Source organism: Dendrobium catenatum, unplaced genomic scaffold, assembly GCF_001605985.2.
Source record: "Dendrobium catenatum unplaced genomic scaffold, ASM160598v2 fragScaff_scaffold_621, whole genome shotgun sequence".
NCBI lineage: Eukaryota > Viridiplantae > Streptophyta > Magnoliopsida > Asparagales > Orchidaceae > Dendrobium > Dendrobium catenatum.
In genome coordinates, this window is record NW_021319083.1 from 19,642,091 (window position 1) to 19,655,608 (window position 13,518).

At 35.1% G+C, this 13,518-nt stretch overlaps 1 pseudogene; it reads right to left on the minus strand.

The window, feature by feature from the left end:
• Window positions 1–490: 490 nt before the first annotated feature.
• On the minus strand, window positions 491–12,953 carry LOC114579719 (annotated as a pseudogene).
• Between the last annotated feature and the right edge of the window lie 565 nt (window positions 12,954–13,518).

Here is a 13,518-nt window from a genome sequence, read left to right on the forward strand (position 1 = left end):
TTTATGTAATTATTTAAATTATTTATTTAAACAGTCAATACAAGAGACCCGATTCACCGGTTGAAACAGCAGTTCACTCTGATCTAATATGAAACTAATTTTATAATAGACCAACGCGGCATTACATGATTGAACCGATCAAACCGATCCGTCTTATCCAATTTTCAAAAGCTTGCAAATATCTCTCATTTGAATTTATGTGGTATTTCGAAGGGCCTTCTAGAGATGGATGGGAAATTCATATTAGGGCCATATAATCTCATACTTAAAAACTTAAAAGGAGAACTTATTATCCAATGTTTCGAAGGGTCGTTTGGCAACTGGATGGGACATGATAAGAAATACCTGAGTTCGTAAGCAAACCTATCAATATTTGGTAAAAACAACGATAAATAGGCTGATTTCTATCGCAAAACAATGCAGGGATTTCAGAAGATTGGAGAGAAAACACGATGAAAACTTCTTCTATTTAATCCACGAACAAGAAAAATAATACAAGATATAAGTTTCTTCAATTCAAGAGGAAAAAACAACTCTCCAAATCTCTAGTAAAGCTTAGCGCCCAAACGAACAAACCCTAGATCTCAAATCTCCTACAAATTCATGATAAAAAGCAAACCCTAACCAAAAAGACTAATTAAAGCCAGAGGACTTACAAAAAGACTAAACAGCTCTTAATTCAAACTTTCCTTCCTAAACAGCGATTACATTAAACAATTGGGCCCACTAGGGCATCCGCCCCCTTCCCCTTGGTTCCGCCCCCCACCTAGCTTGGGCCGTCTGCTCTAGCAGAGAACCGGTCCAGGTTGGACCGGTTCAACCGGCCCCTCCTGGGCCGGCCTAACAGGACACTAATTCAAACGGCTCAAACTCATAGTTTTGAATAATGCAATAGAATAACCAGCCAGGTGAAATAAATTTCTGTTTGGCATTTACAATAGTTAGCATTTACAATACCGTGAATGGAGAGAGCCAAACCCTAAACAGCCTGGTACAGAATCATCTCCACCAGTGGCTTACTCCATTAATAAAAGAACTTCGTTGTATCAATTCTTTCCTTACGAAGAAGAGTTTTTTGTTACTTATCTCCTGCTCCTCCGAACATCCCACCCATCATATCTTTAGAACCCATCTGCTTCATTAGGCTCTGTAAACCGCCCATCCCTCCAATTTGCTTAAGCATCTGAGGAGGGAGGACTTTGCTCATGTGCTGAACATTCATGTTACGGGATAAAGCACTCATCTCACCCTTTTTAGGGATCTTCAGACCTTTCATCTTGCCCCAGACTTTAGCAAGTCTCTTGTACTCCTCCAGCATCTCCACAACCTCCTTAACTGACCGGCCTGAACCTCTCGCTATTCTCAGCGCTCTTGAATCATTGAAGATCTTTGGGTTTGTGCTGTCCAGCTCTGCATTTTATTACACAAGATGATATAAATTTCTGATGCTCATTAGTTTTATGTTGAGTATTTAATACTTAGAATAACTTCAATACATAGAAGAACTCCGCTTGGTTCACCACAACAGAATTTCTGCATTCTAAGAACAGAGTTTTCGTTTGTCATATTTAATATAATTTTTGATGAATTTGAATATGCTCTACCAATATTGTGCAATGTTTCTCCTAACTTAACCAGTAAAAGAGCGAAGAAAGTGCATCAATACCTTCAGTAAAGAGCAAAGAAAGTGCATCAATACTGCATATCATGGAGTCCCATCAGTGTCATATAGCGTTTGATCTGTGTCCTGACTTCTTTTTCAGCCCTTGGCATCACCCTGCACTAAACTCCAGGTAACATGGAGAACACACTGCAACCGAAAATTATAGAAAGAAAGAAAGTGTATCAGTGGATAATATAAATTTCAGAAAAGAAAAATAATTAAAGAGAAGAAAAGAATAAAAGCATATATTTTACCTTGGCCTATTGGACCACATTAAGTATGTCGGAATTGCCTTATACATGAGTCTTAAGTGTGTAAAACTTCCTTCAGAGATGCTTTTGAAAAGCTCTGGTTCGCTTGATCAGTTGGTACAACTTCCTGACATTTTATCCATGAAGCCAACCCAATCACCCATGCCTAACGTAGCAGAAGCAAGTATGTCTTATAAACATCAGGAGACCAACGGCTACGATTTTTTAGTTATTTATTTAATGTTTTGTACTAGTTATTATATATTGTTGTTTTTTCCCTTATACCCTTTATGGCTGTGTCATTGTTATTGTAGCCAAGCGACATTTTAGTCCTTTTATTTCTTTCTCTTTCTGAGCCTACTTGATAGGCTAGTTGTTTTGTATTATGGATGAGTATTATGATAATAAAGTTATCATGCTTGTTGAATCTCCTTACTGAGTTCACGTGAACTCTTAGTGAGTTCATTGAGAGGAAAGCCCGTGGAGGGTAATTCCGAAATACCCGCCAACTCCTTTGAAGAGCCCGAGTTCCGGTTCTTTACGATTTCTCTGTGTTGAGTTCGTTAGTTATCTCTATATTCGTCGTATTTTCTTGTCTCTCTTTTCTCCCCTCTTCACACAAAGTATTCCCCCTAGCTCCATTGCCGGCCGCCCCTTGGTAGTCCACCCCCACTGCCACCCTTCATGCTTCGCCCCAACTTTGCCGCAAACCTTCCTGCCCAACCGTCCCACTTTGTCTCCCCCCACATCTCCAAATTTGAAATTTGAATTTGCGAATTTCAAAATCTTTCTACATTTGGAATCCAATTTAGGAAGTTATTTATAAATTCCAATTTCAATTAATTAAGTTGGAGTTCTCATTAACTTACCTCCACCGTCATACCCACCTGGTTCTTTTCAACAATTTCCGAAAATTCAAATTGAATGAACTTCCAAAATTTCCCATAATTGCCAAAGTCCAATAAGGAAAGATCTGGATTGAATCCAATTCCAAATTCACTGGCATGGGAGTTACTAATTTCTCATCCTATTGCATCCCCTAATCGGATAATTTGATTCTGCCACCACTAATCTCCCTCCTACTACCTCTCTACATGCCGCCTGCCCTCATCAAGGGGACAATCATTTAATGCCTAGTAATGCCATCAATGCCTTTGATCCAAAAGAATTTCACAATTTCCAAAATAACCCCTTTAATTTCATTCATTAATTATTGAAGATTAATTTCAATTATTGAAATGAAACTCCAATTTTCCCTTCTTCTTGAAATACGGCCGCTTACCTTCTCTATATCACCACTCTGGCTCTCCACACACCCCCCCGTACCTTTCATTCTAATTCCCGCCATTCAAGCGCATTAATGCCTATGACTTGAAAATTCAATAATTCAAGTCTTTTCCCTCCCAATTGAATCAGCCAAACTGAAATTAAATTGTACGTTTTTGATTTAATCTTCCCCAACCCATTTAATTCCTTCCCAAATCCACTACTTCCTTAAGTTAAGGAAATTAATTTTCAAACGCTTCCCCTCCTTGCTGTCCGAAATTCCCCACAGCTTGTTTGCTGATTTCCTTCCCAAATCCTTTCCAACAACTCACGGAAATCTGCTGCCCAACATCTCCAATTGCTGTTTTTTGGAAATTCCGTCAGTGCAGGCCCACCGACGTCAGCCATCGCCTGGAGCGATAAATATGCTGTCCAGATCTCGGGGACAGCCCTTTCTTCCCGTCTAGAAGTTCCCGAGCTCAATAGTGCATCCTGTGACCACAACATATAACTAGGGGTCGTCTCCTGTCTCCAAGCCGTCCAGAACCATCCGTACTGCGTCCTGAGGAGATCTACTTGTCGTCAGCGCCGAAGATGGCTTCCTTGTTTGACGTAGTTCCAGAAGTTTGAAGGCTGCTGCCCCTTCATTTCCAGCCATTGTCCATACTTCATAACTCCTTTTTTTTTTAGGGTAAACTCTTCACTTCCTCTCTAATGTACTAACAGTTAACTCTACTCGTGGTCCCATTAATTTATCAGCAAGCACATGTTTATCGCCTCCGCTAAAGCCTAGTATTTGAATGAGTTGTGAGAGAGGCCCTACTCATAATACTAATCTTATTGTTAGCATTGGAATTCTCGTGAAACCATCATTATGCAAAGTAAGACTTATATGATTATTTAATGATCTCAACCTCTCGCATGATGTTTAGACCTATAGCTATTTTGATCACCTTATCATTTTATTTTGTCGTTTATATCAAGATAAAGCTTTGCCTTTACCTGCTCTCAAGATTATAGCCGCTTCTCTTTTATATCATGCCATGCTTACTTCACATCACGTCTACACAGTACTTAAAAAGAATTATGCACAAACAGGAAGTCTATATTTTACCTAAGAAGCGGCTAAACAAATGGCTTTACATCAAAAACTTCAAATTCATCCAATGCCTCTCCAGTTCCAATGAATATGACGGGACTTTTTGTTGCTGCAACTCTGCACATAGACAAGAAGGGTATTCAGTTTATTGACACCTTGAGACTTACATGATGACAACTGCTCTACCCAAACAGATAAGATAATAATAGTGAAGTGCTGACCCACAAGTATAAAATTAGAAGTAGAGATAGAAGGTAAAAAAAAGTGATTTTACATACATAAACACCTAAACTATAGAAAATAAATTTAACATCCTAAACTTCTTATATACTATATACCACCTAAAACACTCTTTTAATCAATTCTACATTCCGTTTAAACCTTCCATCAAAAATATCACTATCACGACTTCTTCTCGTCATATGGCATCCTTCACGGAGATGAATACAAGTATTCATCGCTTCACATGAAGTGGTACGACAGAAGGAAGAGAGTGTTAAAATATGTATTTCAATAGTTTTAAGTGTTATGTATGTAAAAAAAACGATAGTGAAAGCACTTACGCACTAAGGCGCACACCTCCTTTTCGCGTGACCATCCATTTTAGTCACAATCACAGCTCCGACTGGTTCAACTTTGCTTGAAGGCCTGTGCCTTGAGCAAAAGTCCATTGTACCAATACTACCATCCATTGACAAATATCACACGATCAGGTTTCTGTAACAGCAAGGAGGACAACAAATTAAAGCATATCCAAGTATTGCACTAGCTAGCATAAAGATGAAATTATTAACAAGTCCACCATACTGTCGCTTCTGACACCTGCCGTCATTTCTCAAAGAAGGCAAGCCCTCCTGCATGTGTCCGTCCACGTATCAACCTAAATTTAAATCATTGTTTTCCTTTTTTAAACCAATCTCTTTAACAACCCTCTCCTTTTTATCAGATGCCTTATCCTCTGATTCCATGTAGCGAAGAAACAAGCAATTTATCAAACACATTTACACACAAATATTCCATTCTAAATGAAAGTTAAATACAAAATATCACAAATCATGGGTCAGAACCACTAATTATGCATACAACATAAATCAAACAGGACAGATGAGTTTTCAAAATATCCTTCCATAGAAAGAATTTTAGCTTTGGTTGCATTCTGCTTTAACTGATCAAAAGCTCCAGCTCTAAAAGTATCCGCACAAACAAGAGCAGGTTTGAAACCTTTTTTCTGATAATAATATGCATACTTTGTGCATTGTGGTCTTCTCCCAGACGCCTGGATTGATTCACAGCAAGTAAAGCACACATAGCATTCAAATTATTTAAAAAAACTCAGATTAACGACCAAAATTGTGTAGGCTAAGGCCTAAAGCATCATCATCATCATCATTAAACATATAATTAACAGTGACCCATAGATCTTACCTTGCAAACCTACGAACATCACTTACACACTTCTTCCTTTCTTAGTGTGAACGAAGCCTTCCCGGGATCCATCATCTTGCAAAGCTCATTGAACACAGCCTGTATAAGAAAAGGGAGAGGGTTTAATAAATATGTTGGGATCTTGCAAAATTAAAAGAAATTGGTAAGATGGACTAATAAAAGAGCAAAAACTAATTTGTAAGCATTATATTACAAACTCAAGAAAGAATGATATGATTAAGATGCAACATGCTGAAAAAAATAACAAATACAACAACAACAACAAACATTTATCCCATTATGTGGGGTCAATTACATGAATCATTTTCTCCGTTGTATTAAAATATCATTTAAATCTAATAAATAAAGGTAATTTTTTTATACTTTCTAACCAATTTTTTAGGTCTACCTCCACCTTTTTTTAATATAGGTTAGATCTAATACATCTACTCTTCTAGTAGAGTCATCAGATGGCCAATGTTTTATATAACCAAACTATCTAAGGCGACTCTCTCTAATCTTATATGGAGCTACTCCAACCTTTTTCATGTATATACTCGTTTCACATTCTATCTCTAAGTGTTAATCCATGCATCCACCTGAACATCCTCATCTCTGCAACACTTAACTTAATTTTATGCTTCTCTATTAATAACTAATATTCTGCACCATAAAGTATTGCAAGTCTTACCACCATCTTATAAAATTTTCCCTTAAATTTTAAGGGTACTTTTCTATCACATAATAGGCTCATTGCATTCCTCCACTTCAATCAATCACTTGAGACCAACACAAATTATCCACCTAGGAAGAATCTATGAATGCCTTGATCATTAGTAAGTTAACTTTATGAATCAACTTGAGTTATTAATCATACTACTAAATCAAGATGGTCAGCTCATTAATTTAAAATAAGAACAATCGTACAGATAACGAATAAATTTCCTTAGAGATCACACGTCTTAAAATATGCTTGCTTACAATACCTCTTGGATACTTAATCCCATAAAACAACATAACATATAGCAAACCATAAGGCAACTATTTTAATCTAGATGTTCTTCAGCGATTGTTCGCCTTCGATTAGAAGTTCAACCATGAGGCTTTTTGATGTCCCCGCTTTCAACTATAAAAGGGGGATTTTTGATTACATAATGTTCACCCTTTTCTAGTAAAAGACCTAGCTTCCAAATTACAGATAGTTTGATCTTTAGCCCCCTACAAAATTTCATCTTATGCTGAATTATATTGAAGGGATGCAACCTTCTAACACCTTTCTGCACAAATATCTTTACCATTGGGTTCACCTTCTCGAATTCAAAAAATAAAAGCACGCCACAAAAGTTTAAATCACACCAAATTCATCCTCAAATACATATTAATGATTTTTCTTCAAGTAGCAAAGACAATAAGAAATACCTTCATGGTAACGAACAAGGATAAATAAAATTCTCAAGGATAATCGTACATTTGAAGGTTGATTTGTCTTAAAAATCTTAATGGGGCTGGACAAACAGTAACTACGAATTTGCTACAGAGCAAATGAAATGAAATGTTTGTAATATTGACCCAGGTTAACCCACATATGAGAAACCCAGAGTTAGAGATGGGTGCTATTAAATAGTAAAGCCATTCACAAGTTAGTTGGAATGACTTCTAAAAAAAATACTATTATGGTTGAAGACTTGAAGTTAAAGCATTGCATTTCTCAAAAGATACACGAACTCTTCTGTTACTTATTATAAAGTTTTCTTTATCACTATATGTATGACAAAACTAAATTTTACAGGGACAACTATTTTTTACAGGAACAAAAGGAGGTGGGATGGTTTTGGGCATGTGCAAGGGATTCTAACAAAGATTTTGTAAACATGGATATGCATTTTCTTGAGGAACGTGAAAGTCTAGGACAAGAAAATCAAAATTAAACCAATTTGTGAGCCAGTGATATAAATGATGTGCTAAGGTAAGAAATAAAGAATGTGAAAGGCAGACAACCATCTCATTTGGAAAGAGTAGACTGGTCACAAGTGTGGTTCAAGCGATGCATATAAAGAACAATGCGTGGAAGTGTAAGAACTGCATTATATATGGTGTTTGTAAATTTTCACAATCAATGGACATTGCAGGATATAGCGGCAACTTGCTAAGCAAGCTATACATGGAACCACATCAAATTTATAAGCTTAAGATAGGTGAAATTGAGTGTTGGTTCAATTATTTAGTGTCATCTGAACTTGCAATAGTTGCTTTTTTTATTATCATAACTCAACCTGCCAACTTTGGTTATGACCAGCTTTAGAGGGCTTATCTGCTTAGCTATTTTGTTAGTAATACTTATAAGCATATCACTGGAACTATGGTTATTATTCTTTATATGTAGTGAGACTACGGTTTCACATGTAGGTTGTTTTTTTTATTATGAACATGTAAGAAACATCATGTTTTTTGTTTCTATCTGCAGGGCACTAATTAGTATAGCCTGTTTTGGTTATGAATTATGTTGTTAGAATATAATTATTATATTTTACTCCTGATATATTTAGCATGGTTAAAATGGGAATCATCTTTTCTCGTAGATTTTTGTCTTTGAGATTTGTTGAACAAATCAAGATATTGATGATGTTTTGAAGCAAGATATTGATGATGTTTTGAAGGTGGTTCTCGTCTTGAATTGTTCCTAAACTCATTAAATGATTCTATGAGATGCAAAAGAAAATAAAAACAAAAAAGATTCGGTATAAGGGGGTAATCTTCCCGCAGGAGTATTGGAATCATAAAAATCACTAAAACAAACAAGTATAATTTAGATAACAATAACATATTCAAGTGTCATAACATCAAACCAAACATACAACATTTGACATATTATTCTGACATTTAATAACACTGAAATCTCAATAATATTCATCACCATCACCATTAGCCTTGTTCCAAATATTCAGCAGAACTCATAATTTATTGTTTTCCATTCATTCTTACTAAAATTTATTTGAGGTGTTAAATATATTAGTCATGAATCATGTTGATTAATTTATATACAGTTTATCTTGGGCCAAACCTTTTTTACTTTGTTGCTGTTCTTGTTGTTGTTGTTGTCCAATGAATGCATTTCAGCCTATGATGTACATGTCCAAATCACTTAAATCCATTTTTAACTATCTTACACTCAATGCATGTCACATAATCATTCCTTTATGATCATTTATTTTGTATCTTCCTTAATTTTTCATACATCTATCTCAATACTCTCATTTTAATTATAATCAACTACCAACAACCTTTGTACTATCCAACATTTGGACAGATACATCATCATCATTAACATTATCCCAATTATTTTGGGGTTGGTGTTATGAATCCTCATTTATCACTTGTTTTCGTTGAATGTGGTTTGAGGTATTAAACTTATTCTTCGCAAATTATTTTAGATCCATACAATATAGCCAATCTAATTGCAATTTATAAAATTTAATTTTAATGACCTTTTTATAACACCACACTTGAAACCATACAACACAACTAATCTAATCAAAATTTACTAAATTTACTAGTAAATTTGTATGAAATCCTCTTATCAGATAATACTCTTAAGACATTTATCAAATTTAACCATTAAAAAATCTTAAGACATTTATCAAATTTAACCACCTAACCTTATTCCATATGTATAATAGATACAAGATGCTTGAACTTATCACAACTAGACATAACTGCATTATTCATCACATGTAACTAAATTGTATATATATAATATATAATATATATATAAATTTTTTATACTACTAATTATAAATCCCATAACTTTTAAATATTTTTTTCCATTATTCTAATTTTCCCTTATTTCAAAGATGTCTTATCAATTACAAAAAAGTCATATGCGAAAAACATACAGTAAGGCATCTCTTTTTCAATATCCTTACAAGCATTTTCATAGCTAATATAAGAATGTATGAACTCAGTATTAATCCTTGTTATAATCTTAATATTATTTAAAATTCATACCACTAAATGTAGTCAATGCTTCATCAATCATATGTTTAGTAAACTTTAACATATCTAAAACACACGACTTTCTTTATTAACACATATACATTAATTTCATGGTGCTCAATCATATGTCTTAAACTTTTAAATTAATAATCCTCAAAGTAGCATTTTCGAATTTCCTTGATGTCATCATCTTTAAGTAAGATCATACTACCTATAGTTCTAATATATCTATTTAATCAAAGATTTTAGATCTCTTATCTCTATCCTTACCTATTTTATATACTCATTTCCTACTTGGTACAAATATCATAGAGTGAAGCTATAGATTTATATTTTAGGTGTATAAATAAAATAATCAAAATACTTTCCTTAGTCCTAGGAAAAAGTAGTGGAATTTGAAAGACAAGGAATTGTTGATCTTTCAAGATATGTATGCAAGGGAAATAAGTTGAAATTATCTACTTGATCCATACTAGATGTGGAATAAGAAGGTTAGTTCCATGAAGAAGTTTATTATTGAAGTTTTAGTTTTTTCTAGAAATAAATCAATAATTATTGAGAAAATGTGGTGGTGGAGAGAAGAGGAATGAAAGGCTATTAAATTAAAAATGAATTTTTAAAGAGTGAGAAAAGTTAAATACTTTGTGCCTTATAATGATTGTAAGAAAGGTAGAAGTCTTGCATAGAGAGTAGTGACTTTAAGTAAAGGCTATAATGTTAAAAACTCCCTGAACCTACTTTATAATTTTGAAAAGATCTTCAAAAACCATCTGTGCTTGACCTCATAGATATTTTTTTTTAGAAGACTTCAATCATTCAGTATACCGGATGAAACAATTTGATATTGCGTCGAGAGTGACCTATGAGATAGTGACTTTAGTAAAACAGCACACAACGTACCCTCGCCATCACATCATTAAACTAATATAATATTAAAGTACATTATTAATACTCAGAAATCCCTTGACTATCTTTTTATATTAAGGTAGTATATGTTATTACCACTAAACTCTTCTTTTTCCGCCAACATAATTCACCTTAATTTCAAGCATTTTGTAATTGGTCAACATCTTTCTTTAATTGTATCAATGCATATATGCGATGTTTTTGTTTTTATATTGCCGATATCGTTTTGAATTTGTCTAGAATTATATGACATATTCAAAATTCACATTCTAATCATCTTTCTAGTGGGGCTTTGTGGCGGACTGCAACTCAATAAAGATTCCATACCAGGTATTCTCCCTTGTACTAATCATATCTTTCTTTTTTTTTTTTTTTTTTTATTTTTTTTTTTTGAAAAAAAATGCAATAAAATGCATTAATTCAAAAATCACTAGTAAGTGACAATTAATAATGATGGATCAACAATTCTTTCCTTATTTTTAAACTAGACAACAATGGAAAAGGAAGTGATCAAAGGCAAAACAAAAACAATAATATTTAAAAGAAGGAAAAAAAACCCTCTTCTCCAATGACTAAAGTTAGCACAACAATTAGCTACTAGTACACTTTTCTATAGCATTGGAGGGAATAACAACTTGTATATTTGGAAATTCATAAGAAAGCACAAACATATCAGCGAGTCATCAACGGTACCGGTCATCTCCTAGAACCTCTTTTATAATTTTTGTAAGGAAGATCTTTTCTTTCCTTTCTGAATAAAAAAGAGTTTATTTGTGATTTGGAATATTGCACTTCTCATTTTTTTAAGTATATGTTAGATATTGCAAGGTCATAAGCCTCCATGAACTTTAGCATACCCTTCCTATTTAATTTATTACAAACAAGAAACAAGAAATATTTATTCTTTCTTTGATTATTATACCCATAAAGTATCTTATCTTCCCGTTTAAAGTCCTCAAATTTCACGAAGCAAATATAATATAGTTGAAGTCTTATACAACCCTTGCATATTTTCAATCACAATCAGATTGCTTGTAGGCAATGTCCCACTTACACTGCCTAACAATCCCGTACCTACTTCTCACCACAATTGGTTTATCTTAGTGCCTAGAACGCCCTAGTACTAGTTAAATTTAAACTTATACTTATTTCATTAGTTGTAGCATAAAATTTTACAAGTCTTGTCAACTAAACATCAACCCTTAACCTTAACCTCTATATTGACTTGTGGTCGGGCCTGAGACCCACATCTTAATAAGACTAAACCAAAAAACCCATCAATTCTCTTATTACATACCAAATGCAAGGTGGAAAAAAATGCAAAAAATTGTTCATTTATTGTCTACTAAGGCAAAAAAAGAAAGTATTCAAACCGGCTAGATCTACAATGCTGAGCAGTGACCCCAAGGAGAACAACAAAAAAGCACAAATTGGAAACAAATAGATAGTAATCCTGCCATTGAAAACAAGAAACAGAACAAATCATGAATAATCCACAATCATATCCGAGCTCGTTCAATTGGATAGCCAAACAAGTAAGGAATTAAGCGGAATCAAATGAGGCAAAAACTTAAAAAAAAAAAAAAAAGAGTCAAAAACTTCCAATCATGCGATGGCAACAATGAAAGGCCAAAAGAGTCACCTGTTGAATAATTCGGCGCTTATTGTGGCCGGCGGCGAGGTCTTCTAGGTTAACGATGCGCTTGATGTTGGCCATCATGTCGCGGATCATCTCGAATTTAACATCCGCCTGCATCAGCGCCCGCGTGATCTCGTTCAGACACTCTCCCAACACCTTCTCGTCTATGATGGTGGCGTTGCTCATCTTCTGCAGAGCGCGGGATATGCTCCCGCCCAATTCTGCGAGCACCATTTTCGCTCCCAACGATTGAACTACCGACTAGCTGTTATCCAGAGATTAGGGTTAGGGCTTTTTGGAAGCAGGATTTAAGCCGGATTTGAGTTAGATCTTGGCAAACGCAAAGGAGCTGTTTGGTAGCAGGATTTATGCCGGATTTGAGCGAAATCCAGCCAAACGGCCTAGAATGCAAAACCAAATCTCACGGCAAATGAAAGCCGCCGTAGACGGAAAATTACCCCTCGTGGTGGTAAATCCCACATTTCCGAAATCTTCTGATTCGGCGGATTTACGGGATTTGGCCGAAGAAGCGCGCGAAAGGGAGAAAGTTACCTTCACAGCGAGCGAGCTCCCGTCGTTGCTTCCGATCAAAATGTAGTAACTTCCGATCCAACAGTAAGGGAACGTCGAAGTCGAACAGCGACGAAGGAGCCGAAGAAGAATAGAAACGACGAAGAAATAAAGGGGAAAAGCAAACCGCAGGCGTAGGCTAATCGTAAAAGAATTATTTAAAGGAATTTTTTTTTTGGAAAATTTTGGGCTTAGCCCATATATTAAGTAAAAAAAGAGGTTAAAAAAGATCTAAAAAATAGCCTAAAAACAATGGCCTTGCTCAAAAGAGCACAAAAATAGTCCAAAAATGAACCATATAACAAAAACCAAAAGCTGGAAATAAAAAACAGGCTTCAAAGCACAACAGTCAGGACTCAGGAAATAACTGATATGTCAGTGATAAACACGATCCTCTGGTTGCCCGAAGACCGTCCAAGGGGGCCTGCAATTGGAGCATCATCATTGTCCAGGCTTAGCCGTTAAATCAAGCAGGCAAAAAGGCATGAAGCATCCGGCGTGAGAAAAATTCCAGTTTATAATGTGTCCAAAAACCTGCTGGAGTTCTTCCATTTATATGCCTTCCCGAATACCGATTTCTTAATTTGAAGCAAAGAAGAAGAATTGCTTAGAAAGTTTCCCCCAAATCTCCTGTTATTTCTCTATTTCTGGATATGATAAATGGCACAACACACCTTCAATAAGTAAAAGTTTTGCATAGAATTTG